Consider the following 21,305-nt stretch of genomic DNA (forward strand, 5'->3'; position numbering starts at 1 on the left):
ATTTAAATAATAACTCTAGTGAATTACTGAGACACAATGTGCTTGGTATACCTGATTCCAATTTTCCCTCACCACTATAAAAAAAAAAAATAGCCCTGAAAATAAGAATCTGTTCAAATATCAGTAGAGCACAGCTTGTTCACACCACATGTATTCCAGGAGAGAGAAAAAAAGACGACCAAATCTAATCAAAACTACAGGAAGAGTTTAGAGAGACAAAAGATAACCATGTAAATTAGAACTGGATTAGGGCCCTTACTAAATCTATCTATTCATGCCAAAAGAGGTGGTTTAATATTCTGTGGTTACGATTCTGGTTTTGTGTCTTATCCAAAAGAATATCAACAATAGCACATTGTTCTCCTACCACGTTGCTGATGTTGCAGCCTCTGATTTGATTCAGCACAGGCTTGAAGGGAGAGTAACAGCCACAGAAGCACTGCTTCCCTTGCCACTGCATTTTCCTTAGATGTCACCCATTCCAGGCCAGCAGGAGATGTAACATCACAGCCCAGATAACAAGATACCTTTTGTGTTTAAGAAGTGTGGTTTCCTGTTGATAGATAGCATTTTGTATTGTCACATTCGTTGTCTCATCCTTTTTCCTGTCACACATTCCTTCCCTAATTGAGACTTCACTATACTGCACTGAGCAAGCATTAAGACAGGCACAATGACTTCTACCTGCCTGTAGAGCACTTGATACTTAGCAAAAGCCCTGATCCTCACTGGAGAATCTGGGTTGCACAAAACCAAATCAATCCAAAGCTATGGTGTACAAGGATGAACTATTTAAACATCATGCTGCTACTTGTCCTTCTTAACAACAGGCAGTAGGGCTAGCATTTGGATTTTCAGAGTCCTCTCAGCATCTTAGCAGTTGAATTTTTCCCTCTCAGGCTCTCCACTGAGTAGGATTTCTTGTCATTGTAGTCCAGGCTGCTGGACTAGTGCTTCAGCCTGGCTTGACCCCCATACCACAACAGAGCAGTTAAACAATCATTGGATGGAGATCTGAAGGTTGTATCAAGAATACTCTTCCCTACTGGATGTGTAGTAAAAGAAGCAGAGAGCCATCAGCATATGAAGATGATGATATTCTACATAAGTATAGGCATATTTTTATGCACTGTCTGTTGCCATGGGACACCTTGCTCATGGTGTGATCTCCACTGCCAGGTGGAGACACTGCCAATTTTGAATCATAGTGCACCATGTAACTTGTGTGCTCCAAAGTCGAAGCATAAAAAGAGCTTACATTCAAAAAATGGGAATATTCTAAAACAACTAGAAGCAAGGCTTCCAAAATACATTCTCAAGAACAGGAGACAAAATGTCTATGTTAATTCGAGTACTTTATGACCAGCCAATTTTCAAACATGTTTCCAAACTTCCACTGCTGCAAGAAGTGTGAAACAAAAATACATGAAAACACAGTAAGTGAATCCCACTTGGATTAATCTAAGCATTTTGTTTTACAAATTAATAATAAAAAAGTTTAAAAATCATAACTGAAATAGTATTTCTAAACAAGTGGTTTTAGAGTAGGAAAATGGCATGGTTTCATAACATAGCATTTCAGCAATTTCACAATTTTTCAATTGGTTGTACAAGCTTTTCATAAGTTTTTTCTTTTTTACAAGATGATTTGACAAAAAATTATTTCTTTGAAAAATTCCCAATAATTTTTTTCCTAGAAATATTTTTCAAAACTGTAATGCAGTAACTATTCATTAATTTTCAAGGCTTTGTTTTGACAGAACAATTACCCAGCATACCAAAGAATAGCTACCCAGCATGTTTTTAAAGTACAAGCAATGCTGAACAGTAAGAGGTGAAAATGTAACATATACATCTTTACCTCCCTCTCGTTTTCTATTGAAATAGCTGTTTCAACATACAACTTCTTCTTAAATAGAAGCAAAACTTGGGAAAGCTGTAAAACTCCTGTGTGTGTGCAAATTGTCCTTGTTTACATCTTTTCTGATTGTTAAAAATATATTAAGGCTTAGGAAAAGTAGAAACCTAGTGTAAACAGCTAAACTTTAAACTTAGGGAAAAAAAAAACAAAAAACAAAAACAAAACAAAACAAAACAAAATTGGGTCCTCTACAGAAAAATCAAAAAGTTGAAACTGCTTGCAACATCCCTGGAGGCCCAACATAATTACAGCTGTCTTCCCAGGGGGAAATGGAGCCTGGGTCCAGCCCCGATCCTGAAAAGATAACATGAAAAGAGAGACTGTACTCCTGTGTACCTGAAATGGAGGCACTGGGTTGCATGTGGGAACAGCAATCTGGTTGAACATGACCATGTATTTGGGAGCAGCTGGTGGAAAAGCCCACAGAGAAACCTGAAGACAAGGGGCTAATTTCAGCCTCCCTGTTGCCTTACTTTATCTAGACTGCCCGCCAGCCATTAAGCGGTGCTGACTCTGAAAAGCAAACTATAAAACCCAGATCAGAAGATCAGATCCAGCAATTAACTGCACCCATGGATTTCAGAAGTGGTTTACATGCATTGCCATTAAAAAAAAAAAAAAAAAAAGCTGAGGGTACAAACACTCATGAGAATTTTCTGGGAGAAGAGTTGGTAACTACAACCTGTATGTAACTCTGTTTGGATGTGTCATTATCACTAATTTTAATTCTGAAATGGCAACAGGCGTGAACTGTATTTCACTGCACTTTTTAAGCCAGTTACCTAAATAGGTTCCCTTAATGGCAGTCCCACAAAATATGATAAAAATGTTCCACATGCTGATTTTTTTTTAAATTTGTACAGAAGTTTAATTCACCACAAAACTTTCCTTTCTTGACCAAAGACAACTCTTTAAGCACAGTTAGTTGTAAATAAACATGCATGTATAAATATATATACATTTTCATATAGCTTTAAACCAAATATACAACTGCAAAGGCACAAGAAGCATTCTATTTCAGGGGAATGTTCCCAGCCTAGTTTGACCTAATATGACAAGACAGGATGCCCAAGGAAAAACTTTGAAGGTTCGAAAAGCATTGAAAGGTAGCAGAGCAAGACAGTAGGAAGAACTGACTTTCTTTAGAAAGTGAATGCTTTCCTGGGTGCCAGCCAAATCAACACTGAAAATCATATAATGCACATGCTATGTGTTTTGAAGAATTAAATTTATATATGCAAAAAAGTTGTTCATCTACATTACAGCCAAAGATTAATGTTCTTGTAGGGCAAGCGAATGTGATAGCATCTGATTTAGGATAGGACTCCAAAAAATATTTAATTTCATTCTACACTTGTGCAATTTGCATTCGTAACTCTCTCTTTTCTCTCCCATCCATTTCCTCTTTTCTCCCCATCTTGTCACGTGTTTTTCAGTGCTGCATATACTGACCTCTGCGTATGCACTGACCCCTAAATTTCAACATTAGCTATCAATGAAAGATTCCCGCTATTTGTCATTTTTTCATTCCAGTATGGACATCAGTTTTAATCCCACAGCTGGGATGTTAATGTAGTGCAGCTTTTATATAAACAGTCTTTTCTTTGTATGCTTTATTTTATGATTTTTAATGATTATTATGATATTAAGTGGTAGGAGCTGGGACACATCAACTTTGTAAATACAGCTATACTAACAACATCTAATTAATGAAGTGGCAAGAATGTTTTGTAGAAGTCAGTTGCATTTCCTTAGTGAGCAATATTGGTTTCTTGCTAAAGTACATCAGTTAACAAAAGATTATGCAGGGCAGGGTAGGAGAAGAACCTGAATGAAAGATATTTCTGTTCTACATGCTCAAGTCAGCAACGGAGAAGCAGAAATCCTAAAGAATCAGTAGAGATTTACCTTGGGACTATCGTTAATTTCTCCAGCATCAGTGCTTATAAACCTCGGTAACCAAACAGCTGTGTCAGATGCCGGAGAGAAATATTCTCCTCTATTTTTGTCTACTGGAAGAACGCTGACAATTCATCTACTTCAACAAGGCTTATAAGGTGTTAGTTATTCAGGTTTGGAAGCACAGGAATGGAAGCTGGTGTTATAACTGTTAAATATCAGGATTATGATAATTATCACACTGTTCTTCTTGCTCCACTAACTCAGTTAATTAAGGTTGCCTGAGAAGATTGCCTAACCCTGACCACTGTGTAAGAGTCATAAAGTGGTTCAAACTTCGGGTATTTGCAGTTGTGGAATGGGTTGCTTGATTTCAGCATCACAGTGGGTGAGATGGAGTAAGAGGGAAGGGATCCTGTGCACCCCTGGCTAGTTTTCTCACCTACAGGCTGAACCAACAAATATTAAAGCGGAAGACAAAGAAAGCATCAGTGGACTGCAATTCATTTGTCATGTCCACTGTGCAAAAAGGGACCAAACTGCACAATTTGGGACAAATAATTAATACTATAATTAATAGTATTTACATGAGAATCTCAGAGATGTTCTTTACTTATTTACTTCTCATTCGGTGGCAATAAAGTCTCCAGAGACAGCAAAGGTTACTGTTGATACTTTAAAATACCCCAAATAAAATTTGCTACAAATCCTTTGGCGTGTATTTTAAGTATCTCATCACATAACATTTCTGGCAATGCACAGCTTTACAAGTTTATGACCCAGCTGGAGAATTTAGACATGGTAAATTGAGGTTTACAAAAAATTATACAAGACTGGTTACTGGGTAGCCAACAAAGCTGTGCATCACCAGTGGACCATCACTAATTTCTCCAGAATTAACCACAACAAGCTTTAACCACAATGAGTTTTCTGTATTTTGTACACTGGTATACAGGTAGAGAGATGGTTCCACTACAGAAATACATCTTGCAGTTCCAACTCTCATGTAACTTGTATCATGTAAACAGAGATTTCAAAACAATTTATGTGAAGCCTACACCAGGCAGAGATAAAGTACCATGTATTTACACATCACACAAAAATGTCTTGAAATCTTATCACGGCTGCTTACAAAGTGACTGTCACAGAAAGGAAGAATGTTATCTTTCAGCACTGCAGCAGCATGTTAAGATACAGTAAGAAACTTCCACTCTGGCCTTGCACTTCATTAGATCCTAGCCAGAAATTTTCCAGACAGAAAACAATGCCAGCAAGGGAAGGCAAGGAATGCCTTTCCATTGTCTTTTCCAGTTCTTTCCAACACCTCTGTAGAATCAAGTCAAAATACACCGAGACTGGGATGAGGCCAGTTTGCAATACGTGGGTTAAGACACAGAATAATGCCATGTGAAAAGAAATAGACATCTATTATCTCTGATGACAAAAGGCTGTGTAAATCTTAAGTAAAACCATCCAAAGAAAATAGAAACCAGAATTTTCAAAGCTTAAGGTCAGAATACTTGGTCTACCTACACAAATTTACCTTCCATGTTTGACTTGTTTTGTACAACATTTGTGATATTAAAAGCAGTTTTGGACAGAAACTTAAGATAGGCAATCTCAGGACACGGCAAGCTTTTTACGTTGTTTTTAAATTTGTAGTTGAGTAATGAAAGAAATATTAACATCTCCACCTACACTTCCCCACAAACTAAACTTCTTAATGACCAGATTCAACTAGGAAAATGCTGAGCTTCTCATGACGTGCTTCTGAGTGCTCTGTAGATTTCAAGAACATTTGTGTTTCCTGTAACGTTGTCTTCTGAACTGTGACTTGAAATCGTTTCCACTCAAGTATTTTTTCTGTCAAACTGTAAAATTCTTACTTTATGTGCTCTGCAAGAACAGCAAGATTTCAACTAATTTCTTCCATATGCACATGTAGATATAAATATATACACATACACACAAATATAAATATATCCATATCAAGTCTGCAGACTAGGGAATATCAACGTTCAGCATCCACAAACTAAAAAGCAGTTTCATGTCATTAAGGATTCAGTGGAGATGCCAGATGAAGATATCCAACCAGTTTCATTCCCCACTCCTAAGCTGTAGGACACTGTCCTCCCTCCTCCTTCATACCTGTGCAAAACCGGTTGAGGTAGCACAGCAAAACAGTTCAGGGAACTGACCCAGCTTTAACAAACAAATCACAGAAGGAAAAAATAAAGTTATTTTTCCTTTGCATCAGTTTGCTGACTTAGCATCACAAGCAGCTGTTCTAACTCAACTGAATGGGCATCCTGGCACATCAGGAGCAGCAGGACAGCTCACCAGGATGAAAGGTGGGGAGAGGGAAGTGAATTTGTTCAACCTACCTAAAATTTGAAGTGGGGATGCTATTTAACGGTCTGCTTTACTAACTTTCTATTTTATTTATAAATCCCTCTAGTGATATCTGCAACTGTTGACGTATACCAGAGTGAAAAATTAGTGTATTCAAATGAACATAACTCCAATATCTCATTTGCTCAGACTGAGGCAGATCAGCTGGTAAATGAGACAGTTGCAGAAAACATTTCCTTTAGTTTATTACTTCGTACTTGCAAGAAGTAGGGACAGCTAAAGGTTTGTTTGTTTGTTTGTTTGTTTTTCCCATATTAAGCAAAATACAAGCCATGTTAACATTTTATAATCATGAATTATTGACTACGTCAGTAACATCTTTCTTGCTGATTTAAAACGGAAAAAAAAAAAGTTATGTTTGTTGTTTTTAAAGAACCAAATGGATCTAAATTGTCAGACTCTGGGTCATCATTAAGCATAGGCCAGAGCATTGGCACGAATGACTGTGTTGTGAAGCCTAAAAGCTTTATTTGGTTTTTAGTTCACATTCCTGCAGAGTGAGACATTCTTAATTCGGGAGAGCTACGGGTAAACATTTATGGGAAAAAATTATTAAATATTTCCTTTCACAAAGGTGGGAGGCAAAAACAAAAACAAAACCTCAACACAATGTTAACGGTGGTCTTTAACTATTAAAATTCAGCAAGGCAAGCGAGGTATCTACCCTGCTTTCTTGGAGCTTTTATTACTGGAAGGCTGATTTCCCTCCACTGTTCTCCCTAATTAACTATGCTCATTAAGGAACATGCTATGTTTATTTTCAACTAGGGACAGCATTATGCATATGTGAATATGGCTACTAAGTAGCCTTGTCCATTATACGGAGATAATAGCAATTATTTGGGCTCTTTGTGCACTTGCACTTGTATTTAACATTAGAGAGGAAGTGAAAATACTTACAAGGGTAATGATACTTATTACAACACCTGATGTAACACATAACTACTGGTCACTTCCCAAACCTCTCTCTGAACTCCAGTAGCCTTTGAGAGCTGTTTGTTGCAATTCAGTTTATGACACAATGTTTTAAATGTCCTTATTCTAAAAGACTCTTGAAAGATGAAGCCTCTCTGAAGAGCTTCTCACTAAATATGAAACATGCTCTGCTTGCAGATGATTTCAGAATTTTAAGCAAATAGAAAACATTGCTTATTCACCCCGGTGAGAGATGTCATCGCACAGATGGGTCTGAGGCTGAAGACGACAAAATGCATGACTCCAAGGAAAGGCAGAATACGCGTTTTTCTCCTGGCTGTAGCTCTCAGTGCTCCAGCTTGCTCATTTGTCTGAGTTTGAGACGTCTACAGGAAAGCCTAGGAACATATATCAGATGTGTCTTGATCTCCGTGTGCTGAGAGCAGAGTCCTACCCTCATCGTACAAGCAGGAACATGCTGGCCTGGCTGCAGATCACGGATATCAAAGCTCTGTTCCTCCTTTGACCAAAATAAGACACATACTTGCTCTACTGAAAATTCAGACACATGCACGCCATCCCTGCTGTGCTTCAAGCTGTATGTGATTTTCAGCTATTAATGAAATAGAAGCAGACTGATGGGTACAAGAAAAGAGCATGGACACACCAAAGAGTACATCGCTTTCCTCAGTAGCAAATGATTTCCAAAGAATCTCTTCCCTGGCTCCCTAGGAAGGGCGTTCCTCTCCTGTTCCCTCTTTACTTGTTAAAACTGAAGTCAAAAGAGTTTGCAGTAGATGAGTGAATCTCTGAGAGCATCCTGGTAGCTCCTTCCAGTCAGGCTGCAAAGATCTGAAACCTTCTCAGCATTTTGCTATGACTGTAGAAAGGTCAAGGTTTTATTGGTACTTCCAACGCTTGATGCAGTTTCCCCATGGACTCCCCAGCGTAGCTCAAGAATAATTCTGAGGTGCAGTCAATATAGCGAAACCTAGGGTGCATGTTTTCCTGAAACGTTAGGCAAACATCTAGAAGACTTTTAGTGGTACCACCATGACAGTGCCATAGCACAAAAAGGCAGTAAGTCAATAACAATAAAGCACATCTTGCTCCTCAGATGTCTAAAGGAACCACATGCCAAAGATTTAACTTCTTAAAGAGCAGACAAATATATGTACATATATATATTAGTTTCATAACACCGTGTGCCACCAAAATTATGTGTTAAAATGTCATACAGCTTGGCAGTGGTGGAGAAGACAAGACAATTCAAAAACAGAACAAGCAGGAAGAAAAGAAGCTATGTTTTCCTGGGAATTGAGCTATGCTAAATGACTAGTCCTCAGGAAGCCTCAAGCACCATTATTGTTTGACTGTTTTACTAGTCAAAGTACTGCCTCTTGTTCTAGGTAAACTGGGAGTATTAATTAGCTGATAGTCATATGTAACTGCAAGAATGTGGCATGTGAATTTAAACAGCAATCTTACCTGCTCAAAATTTTTGGTGGAATAATTGCAGATTTTTACTGATGGACGATAAAATGATGGCATCTCACTTTTTACTGGAGATTTCAGAACTGTTGACTAATGCATTTAAAATATAGCCAACATGAAGTCTTTTTTAAAAAATGCAAAGTTTATTTGCATGTTGCTTACTGTATTTTTTTCTAGGAAACAATAAAAGGTTAAAATGACCTAACAAAACATCAAGATAGTATGACATGGTGAAAAGGATAATCCTACCTGATTGCCACGCCTTTTAAAAGTACGTATAGCCTATTGTTCGGTGTTTTTTAGACTGTCAAGCAACATATGAAATGATAATCTGGACCTAAATAAAAGTAGGCTAGTTAAAAAATCCTTATTTATTTACAGCGTGAAATGAGTTGGCACTTCAAGTATTTGACTAGCAACATCTTTCCTCAGCATCTAAGCTAGACTATTTAAATAGCCAACCCCAGACTATTCTCATGGCATGAAACAAGCTAATAGCAAACCAAAATTTTTCTTCACCCGTTAAAAACATTCACCAGACAGCTTTAAATACCACCAGAAATGCTTACTGTTGCTATTATTATGGTAGCTGAAAGCAAGAAGGCAGCTGTAAGTCTTTATGGCAGGAAAAATTGAATTATAATATTGTATTTTTTTAGTGTTTCCTTAATGCAATTACCTGATTCTTGTATTTTGTCACTCTGGGAGTAGCACTGAGGATTGTTAGCAGAATTACAAGAGATGGAAAGATGAAGAAAGAAAAGACCCTGACAACGTAATGAACGCTTTTGAGTTTAAAAGCCCTGCACAATGAAGGGTTTGAGTTTTCTGTTTTAATGAGGGGAAGTATTACTCAAGCTTCATACAGGGGTCACTTCACATTTCTCTCCCGTTCTCTCATAACACATGTATACGAAGCTTAAATATGTTCTTTTAATTAAAAGAGGGTTCCTTCAGCTATTTATTTATGGCTTTTTACTTTTGTTACTCATAGTTGGTCAGCGGTTTGCATCAACTTAAAAGAATAACATGGACAGATGTTTTTTTAAAGCGAGGAAATCCCAACAACTCACAGAAATGAGCAATGAATGCGCTAACAACTTCTGAGTGAGTAGATGAGGGGACAAGAAGGAAGCAAGGTCAAACCTTTGGTCAATCCACCATGAAAGACTGCTATAGTGGGGTCTGACAGCCAAACCTTGCCAAGCAGAGCAAAACTGCAATGCAAGTGTAGCTCTCCTGCCCCTGGCCCCACAAAGTAATAGATGGTTGCTCTCAACAAGCCATGCATGTTTAAACACACAGTTTCTCCTCCCTCTCTTATTATCAGGTTAGAATTAGTGATTATCTGATGAATAAATTGTTACTCAATTACCACTTAACCCTATCCCCATCAATTAATCCTAGGCACACCTTTCAGACCACAATTAAAAAAAGAAAAAAAGAAAAAAAGTTAATCTCCTCCTCTTCTTTTCCCACATCTTCTTCCCCTCCTCCCTTTTCCACTCCCCCAAATTAACACATACTTTTCTTGTTTCAGACCCAAGAACTAGGAAGTCCTCTATGATTTTTCTACAAGGGATGAACAGGAGATGCTGGTCCCAACCCTACCTTCTGCAGACAATACTCTGCTCTCACCTTTTGGAAAAGCCTGGGTGAGTGCTACAGGATTTCAGTTCTAGCAGAACTCCCCAAAAAGTGGCTCCATGTTGCTGCACATCCTTTGACTCTCCCCACTCCTCCAATACTATTTTCTTGCATTCTTTTTAATCTCTCAGCTCCTTTCAGAGAAGCAGCTCCTTAGTGCAACTCAGTTCACTTGTTCAGGAAAAAAAAAAATCATTCACCCCAAATGAACAGACTGCTTTAGACATGAAACACTCAAAATAAATAAAAATTCGTGAATAAAATTTTAATCACTATTTTGCTATATTCCACATTCTCTGTAAATGGCATATATTGTATGCCATGTGCCAAAAAGATTCATATACAGTGTTGACTTTTTTTTTTTGTTCCCCATAATGTTTGGAATACCACACTACACAGGGTGCAAGGAGATAAGATCATTTAGGTAAGCAAAATATGACCTTACAAGTGTGTAAATCCCTTATTTGCGTATGCAAGGGAAATAGCTGTGAGCACCAGTACTGTTTGTATGTGCAGTTATTTGTTTTACATGCCACATCAATTCTGCAAACAATTGTGACTGTTTAGCAATACACATCTCTCTTTCTATTGTATAACACTGAACTGAGGAGAAAGATAAGACTTCAACGTTCATGGATAAACGTTATGCTGACTGCAAACTAATAAAGAAAACTCAAGTTTGTGCTTTAAGAACAGAAATCAGTGTCTGACAAAGCATAAGAAAACCGATCCAAGAATCAGACCTGCAACATGCTGTGCTGCTCTGATAGAAAACGTGGGTCTAGCAAGAATAAGCACACAGTTGATATAGACACATGTATGAATAATACATAAGACACACTCACAACCATTTGTGTTTTCTTTTATCCACTGGGCAAATATACATAAAACTTCCTAAGCCTTCCTGCACTAAGAATCTGAAGGTGGCAAAGTCAAGTACTCTGAAACCAACACGTGACAGTCAGTTTCTTTTATATCCTTAAATTTCACTCTATGGGAAGTCTGGTATTACATTTCTTTTGAGTATTTTGAACCTATGCTTCTCAACATGGTTGAAGAATATATATTTATACTAGCAAGGTCTATAGCTTGAACACAGTGTTACCATTCAAATTAGGGGTATCTGAGCTCCAATATAAGATAAGAGTGGAAAGCTGTTAGCTCTGGCTCTGATTATATGTAAGTGTCATCCAAGCTTCTGCTTTACACATTTGAGAAGCATTATGTGATGCCCTAACAGAGGGAATAGCACCAACGTGATCTATCCCCTCATTTGGAGGATGGTTTGGGAAGAGCTTTTACTTCAGCTGTCTCTCATCTTGACATATTCCCTGCCTCAGGTAGCATGAACCTCTTGGGTCGAAGGAGGAAAGTCTGCCTCTTATCTCTCTGCCCCTTCTCCCTTTCCAACCCCAACTGTTTCCATGGTAGAGCCAGCTGTGCTTGCTGCCAAAGAAAACAAGGCATTTTCCTACCTTGAGGGCATTCCCCTTTGAACATCAAAAGTCTACAGCAAACAATGGAGTTGAAAGAGCTTTGCAAATAAAAGGTCAGAAGATTTTTTTATAGTGGAAAATATCAGACTACCTACAGGCAGGGGTTGCTTTCAGCTCACTAACAACACTACAACACTTGCTTGCAAATACACTTTGTTTTGAGCTGGACTCATCTTTGCTGAGATATTGCATGGTCCCAGTGATGTAATTCTAATTAATCCTCCCTCTAGCTATTTTATAATCACCTTAATTATCAGGTCTTCTAAAAAAAAAATAAATTTAAACAATAGTTCTTTGGGAAGGGAATGCACTTACATATGGTTAAAAGGAAGCAAACTGTAGGGTGTTCTGAAACAGCAGGTCACAAATTTAGCAGAATACGAAGTGGGGGAAAGGAGAAAGGGCATGTGCTATGGGAGAGCCTCAGGGGGAAGAGCAGAGCATGTGATAAGCTGTTGATGGAATTGTGCTTAGTAGGCTCTAGCCAAAGGACAAATGAGCAACACAGAGAGCCCTTGGCTGCCAGGAGCTACTGAACCCATATAGAGGCCTCCATGGAGAATTGGCAGGATGGGATTCAGCAACAGCAGGAGCCACATGTTCTCTGGGCTCCCTTTCCCTGAATGTGTGTACGCCCAGCCCTCTCCCGAGGGGCCACATTCCCCCATCCTGCCCATCCCACTCCCTTACAGCATCCTTGCCTCCCCCACAGGCATACTCCCCTGGTCTTCCCTCTCTCCTGCCTCTCAGAAATGGAGGGACTGGCAACAAGTCTGTGATAACAAGTGCGAACCCTGCTGCTATAAGGATGGAGATCTCTTAGTCCCTAGACCAACACTAGAAGATGGAAGGTAACTCAAGAAGCATTTAGTGGGGAAAAAAAATGGGAAAACTACTGCTGAACAACTTCACTGCACTAACCCTGAGCTGAACTAGAACACCCTTCAGATGTACATCATAAAAGAATTTTACTGTGGGAAATTAGCATAGTTTAAATGTGTGCCCTAGATATTTTGCATTAATTTCCCTGTGCATTCTGCATGTCTGTAAGCCTGCAGCAAAGATGGAAACCACAATTCTCCGCATTTTTCCCAGTTGACCACTGCTGGGCAATGAAGCTGGGGTATGGTGGGGTATAAGTGGAAGGCTCTGAATTCTCAGGACAAATCGTTATGTTGAAAATCAGAACTGTCATCATTTCATAATAAAAATGCCTTGCTTTGCATTTTTATTTATTTATTTAATTGTTTCCCCACTCTACTGGAGGCACAAGCTGGAGGCACAAGCAGACACAAGCTGGTGTCTTACAGTGTTGGTGAGAACTTTGCTCATTAAAAGAATTGACCCTACCCCATCTTTCACATGTTACCATCCTGTCAACTCCCACAGGAAGCTGCCCAACAAGACCATCAAACTCACTGCCTGCAGCTTCTCCCAAGATTTCAACACTTTTCTGTACATTCATCCTTGATCTACAGTGCTCAGTGTGGGAACACTCCTCCAGTCTTATCTTCCTTTCTTCTCCTTTCCTATTTAGAAAAGCCTGGTCAGCCACCACTTTCTCCATGAAATGAAGAAAACCTGCGAGTTTGACTAATTGCAAGAACACACTCAAATAAGCCAGGTGATGTACTGCTGGGAACAAAACATTGGAATTTTTAGATTTTGAACATGAAGGCTTGGAAAAACTGGACTTGACTTGTGGAAGAAGCTGGTAGTTAAAGGTCATTGATAATTGACGAAAAAAAAGAGGTAGTTTGAATATTTCACAGTTCACAACTGAAGAGACAGTTGGTTTACTGGCACCATAGCTCAGATTTTAGCAGAGACCATCATCATTTAAGATGAGTCTGGAAGACAAAATACAGCTCAGTGTTTCCAAATAGTAGAAAGGAAAAACTATTATTGGTAAATGGCTCCACATGAATAATAATGGAGAATTTTGTTCTCTTCTGCCATAATGTACAGATGTTAATTAGCAATGAAATGTCTAGAAACCTTAATCAGGTTCAGGCACATGAGACATGCAGCAGTTTGCCTGGACTGCTCACGTGCCTTAGTGTTAACAGAAATTTTAACAGATGACTGAGACAAATAAAGGAGTATGGGGGAGAACAATGGATCCAGTAAATAATCTACAGAAATCAGTGTTAATTTATTCTACTGCCTCTTATCTTTATTAATGTTGTAGTGTTTATGGATGGCTTTCTTTAATGCATCAACAAAGTCTCCGATTCCAATATTTCATTAAGGATCCCTTCTTCAGCTTCCATTTCATTTGTACATCTGTATTCCAAGAAAACTGATTCACTTTTCTTAAGCAGGTAACATGATTATTTCTGAGATCTGAAAAATACTAAGATAACATATATACATACGTATACGTATAAAGAGAGAGGGAGGGAGAAGTTGCATCGAGCTGTTTTGCAAAGGGGCCAAGAGAAGGGAGTTTTCTGGCAATTACTCAGCACAAGGAGCAAGGTATATGTGAATAGATTAGATAAAATTAGTAGTTGTCAACCTAATACCACCTGATGACAGGAATTGTAGCTTTATCTCTCTCCTATCCACGCCTCCTGCATCATGTGCCTCATTAGGATACTATGGAAAGAACACAGAAGAAAAAGACCCTTCCCTTAGTTTAGCCACCAGAAAGTCAGGGGTAAAAATCCTGCCAGGCTTGGTCAAAGAGATTTAGTTTGATTTCAGGGTATAATTATGTACTATCTTACATTATCACAGAATTTGAGTGTGAAAATCCGTGCCATAAGCAGGTACTATATCAGGGCCAACAGCCTGGCTTGTGTCAGGAATGGTGCAGCCAGCAGGAGCAGGGAGGTGATCGTCCCTCTGTACTTGGCTCTGGTAAGGCCGCACCTCGAGTGCTGTGTTCAGTTTTGGGCCCCTCAGTACAAGGACATCGAGGCCCTAGAACATGTCCGGAGAAGGGCTATGAAGCTGGTGAAGGGCCTGGAGCACCAGTCCTGTGAGGAGAGGCTGAGGGAGCTGGGGGTGTTTAGTCTGGGGAAGAGGAGACTAGGGGGAGACCTTACTGCTCTCTACAACTGCCTGAAAGGAAGGTGGGGGGAACTGGGGGTTGGCCTCTCGCAGATAATCAGTGATAGGATTAGAGGCAATGGCCTCAAGTTGTGCCAGGGAAGGTTCAGGTTGGACATGAGGAGACATTATTTCACGGGAAGAGCAGTCAGGCACTGGGACGGGTTGCCCAGGGAGGTGGTGGAGTCACCATCCCTGGGGGTGTTCAAGGAAAGGTTGGACGTGGTGCTTAGGGACATGGTTTAGTGGGTGACATTGGTGGTGGGGTGATGGTTGGACCAGATGATCTCAGCCTCAGAGGTCTTTTCCAACCTTAATGATTCTAGTCTTCTTATTTCCAAACACATGGTGCTTGCATCCTCGAAGAATTATCAAGACCTTTAAATTAAAGAGAAGAGACAACTGCCTAAGGGAAGGGATTGGTCAGTCCACATATGGCTATGTTAAATGTATCTGTATCAAATCAGATGTCACAGAAGCACAGACGTTCAGAAAACACTAAAACCATCATTGCCATATGTTTGGAGGAAAAAGAGATTGCTTATTAATCTACATAATCCTGTGATAAGGTATCTAATATACTGATTTATGTCCACAATATTCAAAGCTAGCAGCACAAATTATACTGTCCCAGCAATTTTTGTGAGAAAACTGTTGGATAAAACTGCTTTTCCTAATTCCCTAGATTCCTCCAAGCAAGTTCTTGCACAGAGGTTTTAGTTCCAGTCACAAGAGCATAAGGAACAAATGAGAAAGGACCCTGAATGGCTGAACAATCAATTCAAAACAACCCCAAGGGCCAGCACATGATGACACCACATACGTCATTTCAATGTACATAATAAAAACAGCTTATGAAGCGCTGAGAAGAACAGTAAATATGAACAAAAATGTTTTCTATCATATGTCAATGAACAAATGTCTCCAGCAGATTTACTGAATAGTGCAAAACATTCCAGTAGAATTTTGTCGGTTTGCATTAGAAGGAAGAGTGAGTACATCAAAGCCCTACTTTGCCTGAGCAAGCAAATGATTCTTTTGGCCTTCATAAGACTATCCGACATAGAAATCAGGATGAACTGAGCTTTGACCCATATTTGTGAAGGTAATACTGAGCCAGATCACAGAACATGCTCTGTAGGAAAATCTAGATGCTGCTGATATGAGGGGTTCCCACCTGTACTTCGAGGGTACAGCTGTAGGCACTGAACACACATAATTCATGAGCTGCACTTCCACGGCCTCACAGGCCTTCCAGAGCTTGTGGCATTCTTTTCAAGTGGATCATTAAGGGTGGTGTACCTAAATGGATGGGTGGAGGAAATTTATCTGAACAGGAGATTAGAAGTGATTCAATTTTGGGAGATAACCTGATTTTTTGTCTTGGTAACTGACTATAGTTCAACTATGTGAGTTGACATTGGCATCTGGAGCTACTCAGCAGTTTCACGTACAAGTATGTCATGCAGATGAAAAAAAAATAGCATTATAAAGCTTCTCTTTGTGAACCAAAAAGTATAATTTTGACGATGATGATGGCTGATGTAATCAACTTTCTTGTGAGAAGGCTAGGATGAATAAGGGAGGCTAAAGTTATTTACAATGAACGTTTTGTAATCCCCTGGTCTCAAAGAGTTCACTACTAACAATCGGTAGGATAGTGATAAAGATAAGAAGAATTAAATTCGTGCTGAGAGCATTTCAGGATGACCTAACCATCTTCTTTTGTATCTGTAAAACACACTGCAAAGTAGTGGCAAAAGACCTGTGAAGAGGAATAGCAATAATGGTCTTGAGAACAATCCTACCTTCCTTCCTTAGGAGAAGAAACCCTGAATGAGGCCAGTCCTTAAACTGTTGTAGTTCCAAAGCTTTAACAATGAAAGTGACTAAATTACCTGTAAGAAAGCAATATGCTCGTTCTCCACCCTTTACAGAAATGCAAAACAGAGGATAAATAAAGTTTTGTAGTTCTTTAGGTGCCTCTGCTGCTGCCTGAACATGCAGAGTTGCTGGAATTGCTCGGAATCACACACCAGAGGCCATGGCACTTGCCATAATGGAGCTCTAAAACCAGCATTTCTTGTGCGTTCCTCATTCTCTGTTTTGCAGCTGCTTTTGTTATTTATTTTTAAACAGCCTTCTGACTATCCTCAAAAAAAAAAAAAAAAAAAAAAGTGCAAAAACTGGGGGAAACCAGAGAAGGATAGCTGAGCCATCAATTCTTCTGGGCTAAACCCTTAGGTCCAATTCATCCTATGACGCTGCCAGACGCTTACATCATTCATAGCAAAAAAATTAGCAGTCCAAACTGGTGTATTCGGGACTTGCTGGAATATTGCTTATTCCCAGCTCATCCTAAAAGCTAAACAGAAAATACTTTCTGTGGCTGTGTAGTTATAAAACATTATTATAAAAATAATAGCTTTTAAGCGAGCCATTTAAAGATGCAAATCTTATGATTTGCTATGCTAAAAGTTTTAGCATAAAATCCCCTTGAATCCTGGAGGGTTTGCTCATTAAGAAGGTGCATGCTGTTCTAATATATATCCTATGTCAGCACAAACAGCCTTCATGTAAACACACGGCCGTGAGTACCATGAGTAACAACTCTGTTTCCATCAGAAGCCCTTTATCCTGCGTAAGAGGTCTGCATGCTAATAGATGTCCTAGGCTAACGTTAACTAGCTACAGCTGGCTCACGGCTATAAAAAGCATTAATGAAAACATAAATACTAACTTCTCCGCTTCCCTCAGCCCGGACGTCAAGGCTGCGCAAAGGCATCACTTTCCAAGCGGTCTGTGTGAATGAACTGGCTGCTCCGAACCAGCTCGCTCTGGTTCTCCAAAGTTTGTTTACTGAACAGCGTGTGCAGAGAGAGACACACACACTGAGCATGGGGGCTGCAGGGGGGGAGACGAACCAACGGGGCCGCCTGGTTCACCCAGCGAGTCCGCCCTCCACCCAGAGCCACCGGCTTCTGGTGACGGCTCGAAAAAGGGAAGGAAATATCCATTAACCGGGGAACTGACCTACGGACATGCGAACGTCAGGCTGCGCTGGAGCTGAACACGGTCTGATTCTTCCTGTCTATCGCTTGGCTTTGCTGTAACGTTGCTAGGCGTTTCGTTCGAACAAACACTGCTTGCCGTGACATACGCAGGCGTTAGAGCCCCCTGCGCTCTCGAAACTTAACGCACGATTCGTGTCGTGCCAAATATAAAAGCGCATCGCAGAAATAGACTCAGATTTATCAAGTGTATACACTGAAAAGGAAAAGACATCTATTCCTGGTTAATGGGAAAGAGGATGCATGCAGCTCTGGGGTTACAAATTTAGACAGAAACATCAGGATAACAGAGCGCTACAATGCTCAGAAATTTGTATCCAGCCAGGCTGCACATACATTCTTGTTCTCGGACTGTTTATGTGCTATTTTAAAATGGTTAATTTTGTCCTGAAAACAACTGCTTTTTCAGCTCCTATGCACTTCAGTACGTGTATTTTTTTTTTTTTTTTTTAGATTTATTTCGCGTTTCGAAATAGCGGTTATCTTAAAAATTCAGCTTCACAAGTCCCACCAAGTAAGAATCACAGCTTTATTTCTTTTTAATTTTTATAAATTAATTTACATACAAGGCTGAACAGGAAATTTTGTATTCCTCACCCTAAAGACACGCAGAATTACATTTAAAAAAGCAAATGCTATTTCCAAAATCATAATTCCTCGTTCTCGTGATTTTGTCCCATGCATAATTTCTTTATTTCCTCTGACTTGCATTACCCAAACAGCAACTCTAACCACATGGGTCGCCTCCAAATCTAGCTTCCACAGATTTAACAACTTGACAGAGATCACACTCAAGTTAGAACAGATCTATTTGTCCATGCAGGAGTTTCCTAAATCTAACATACAGATGTAACAAACACGCTATCTGACATGGTGTAAACCTTTGGAAGCATTTAAAAATTTGGCTTTGACATCTCCCCCTCCTCAGTGTGTATATCCTGATTTCCAAGTCACTTCTTTCAAATCCACGACACTCTGTTAACCGTAGCAGAGTTCCTCCCCACTTCCACTGTTGAAGTGAAAACAGTCTGACAGCTGCCAAATTTCCCAACTTTAAATGGCTGTTTTCTCAGAATATTACTGCTACAATTCTCTCCCAACCCCTGGCAGTCCAAATGTGGATGCTGAGTCAGATACACAGGACCATCACAATATATATAGATGAGCTCCTACCACAGATATTCTTAATAATTACTAAGCAGCCCAGGCTGTAGCAAGACGCTTTGTCAGGGTTCAGCTCCCTTGCAAAGGAAATACGAACTTAGAATTAAATAGAAAATATCGAAGAATAAAATATATACTTTTGCAAAGATTAGGTGCTGAATGTTTTTGTTAACAAGTTCTTTCACTACCTATTTGTGTTAATAAGATCAGTTTATAGCTGTATATTGAAGGTGTGACATAACTTGTTCCAATCAAATTAATTTCCTTGCACATTTTTCCTCACGTCAAGCGGAACTTACAAATTCTGGCATTTGTTCAGAGGCAGGGGAAAATACATAAACCCGTCATTGTAGGACAAAGACAAAAACATCTGTAACCGTTGTGACTAGATCGTATTTGAGTTCAACACGGGGGAAACTTGCTGCCTCAGAGAGGTAATTCACAGCAGGAACTACGTAGGCTCAACGGAAATGAATGGGCAGAAAGAAAGGTAACTCACACAAATGATATCTCAATAAACTTATGACCGTTCTCACATTCCCTATATGAGGGCCTCAACTCCGTGCATTATTTCCATCTCCAACTACCCACCTTGTACTGCCTTTCCCGGGACTCTCATTCCACGATCCCAACTATTTTTCCCATCTCTCAGTGAAACCGCAAGTCCAAAACCATCTCTTATCTCTTATCCATCCCACTAACACTGTGTCCTTTGCTGTTCCCCTGGTAGTTTACTCGAATGGAAGTGAGCGTCTCCTTGCTGGTGGAGTTCCTTTAGCAGGTACTGGATTGGGACCACAACTGCACAGCTGTGGAAGGGACTGTCCCCCAGCTGTCAGGCTGGCACTCATAAGTAGTTGTCCTTGGTCTAAACTACTTGAGAAACCACTGAAAAATATCAAATCACTTCATACTTTCATAATAATTTCCTTAAAGCCATCTTTATAGGTACAGGAAAAGACAAGACAAGATCACGCAGTGACAGCACAAGGTCTCAGTGCAAAACTGCAGCACAAATACATGGGAAGTAGAAAAGCTGTAGGGACTCCACTGCATCTTGCACTGCAACTTTGCTCCTACCTGCTCTCTGCACTTGTGCATACATGAAATTCAGAGGATAACTTCCTGAGCAGAAAACCAAGCATAGAAACAGGGAGAGACTGCCTGCTGCTTTCATTTCCACCTTTGCCTCCTTCTGTCCACGGCTGCAGCTGCAAGAAAGGCTATGGGGAGCAATCGATATCCTCACCCCACGTTCAGGTGGCTCTATGAAGTCAGCTTCAGACGCAGCCCCTGCATCTCTAGTCATACAGATCAGCAAACGCCTCTGAACTGGAGGAAGCAGCTGCACAAAGCCATTGACAGTAGGCTGCTGGTCACTGCCTGATGGGTCAGATTAGCACCTCCAGAAGGGCAGGAGCTGGAACTGCTGCTGTGAGAGCCTTCTCAGTGCCTGGCATACCACCAAAAGTAAATGTACTGGAGCTGGAAACCAAACCACTCATACAGAGCAACAGTTTTTAAAATATGTATACAAAATCCTGGTATCACATGATACTGAATGAAACACTGCAAGCATGACTAAGAATTACACTTTGCAACTTCATAATATCATTCTCAGCCCATTTACGTGTAAAACGTCTCTGAAATATATTTTGCATTGAGTTCCAGCCTTAACCACTTCTATAGCAGCTTGTCCAGAGGATCTCACACTGCAGCCAAACAGGGGCCTCAAATCAAGTATCTGAATTCAATGAGTTACAAAACCTTCTCAGATATGTACCAGGCAGTTTGTATCAGGTGAATCCTTTTTTTTTTTTTTTTTCAGTTACTATGGGATGACAATTACAAAAATAACAATCTCTTAAGCACCATTCCATTCAAGCCTTTACATCACAAATTCATCCCAGGCTCATAACTCTTCTCATTTGAGGAGTATGCTCTCCAGACTTTGCAAAGCTCTCTGTAGCAAAAGACAGAGATGATGTATTAACTGCAGCGAGCTGGAACATTTCAGTGCAGTTTGTATGGATCCCTACCCAGTGTGACACTGCCGACTTTCTCTGGCTGAGAAATGGAACAAGAATAGCAGGCATTGCAGCCAGTCACAACCTGAAATAGACTGGCACGTGAGATAAAACTTAAGTGTTTCCAACATTTATAAACACATCCCAGTTTTAAACCACAAAGCTTACTGACAGAATTAAGATGGTCACCTCTGAAGAACTT

General features: G+C 39.8%; 1 protein-coding gene and 1 long non-coding RNA gene across 7 annotated transcripts in view; one reads left to right on the forward strand and one right to left on the reverse strand.

Moving 5' to 3' along the window:
* The window catches only part of SPIDR (scaffold protein involved in DNA repair), a 202,194-nt gene that overhangs the window by 40,272 nt on the left and 140,617 nt on the right, over positions 1-21,305 (reverse strand). The gene's annotated exons all lie outside the window — the stretch shown is intronic.
* On the forward strand, positions 17,583-19,861 carry LOC137851027 (uncharacterized). Its single transcript, XR_011092961.1, has 2 exons — positions 17,583-17,916; positions 18,366-19,861. It is a non-coding gene; the product is annotated as an uncharacterized lncRNA (long non-coding RNA).

The sequence above is a fragment of the Anas acuta genome, chromosome 2 (genome assembly GCF_963932015.1).
Source record: "Anas acuta chromosome 2, bAnaAcu1.1, whole genome shotgun sequence".
NCBI classification, from domain to species: domain Eukaryota; kingdom Metazoa; phylum Chordata; class Aves; order Anseriformes; family Anatidae; genus Anas; species Anas acuta.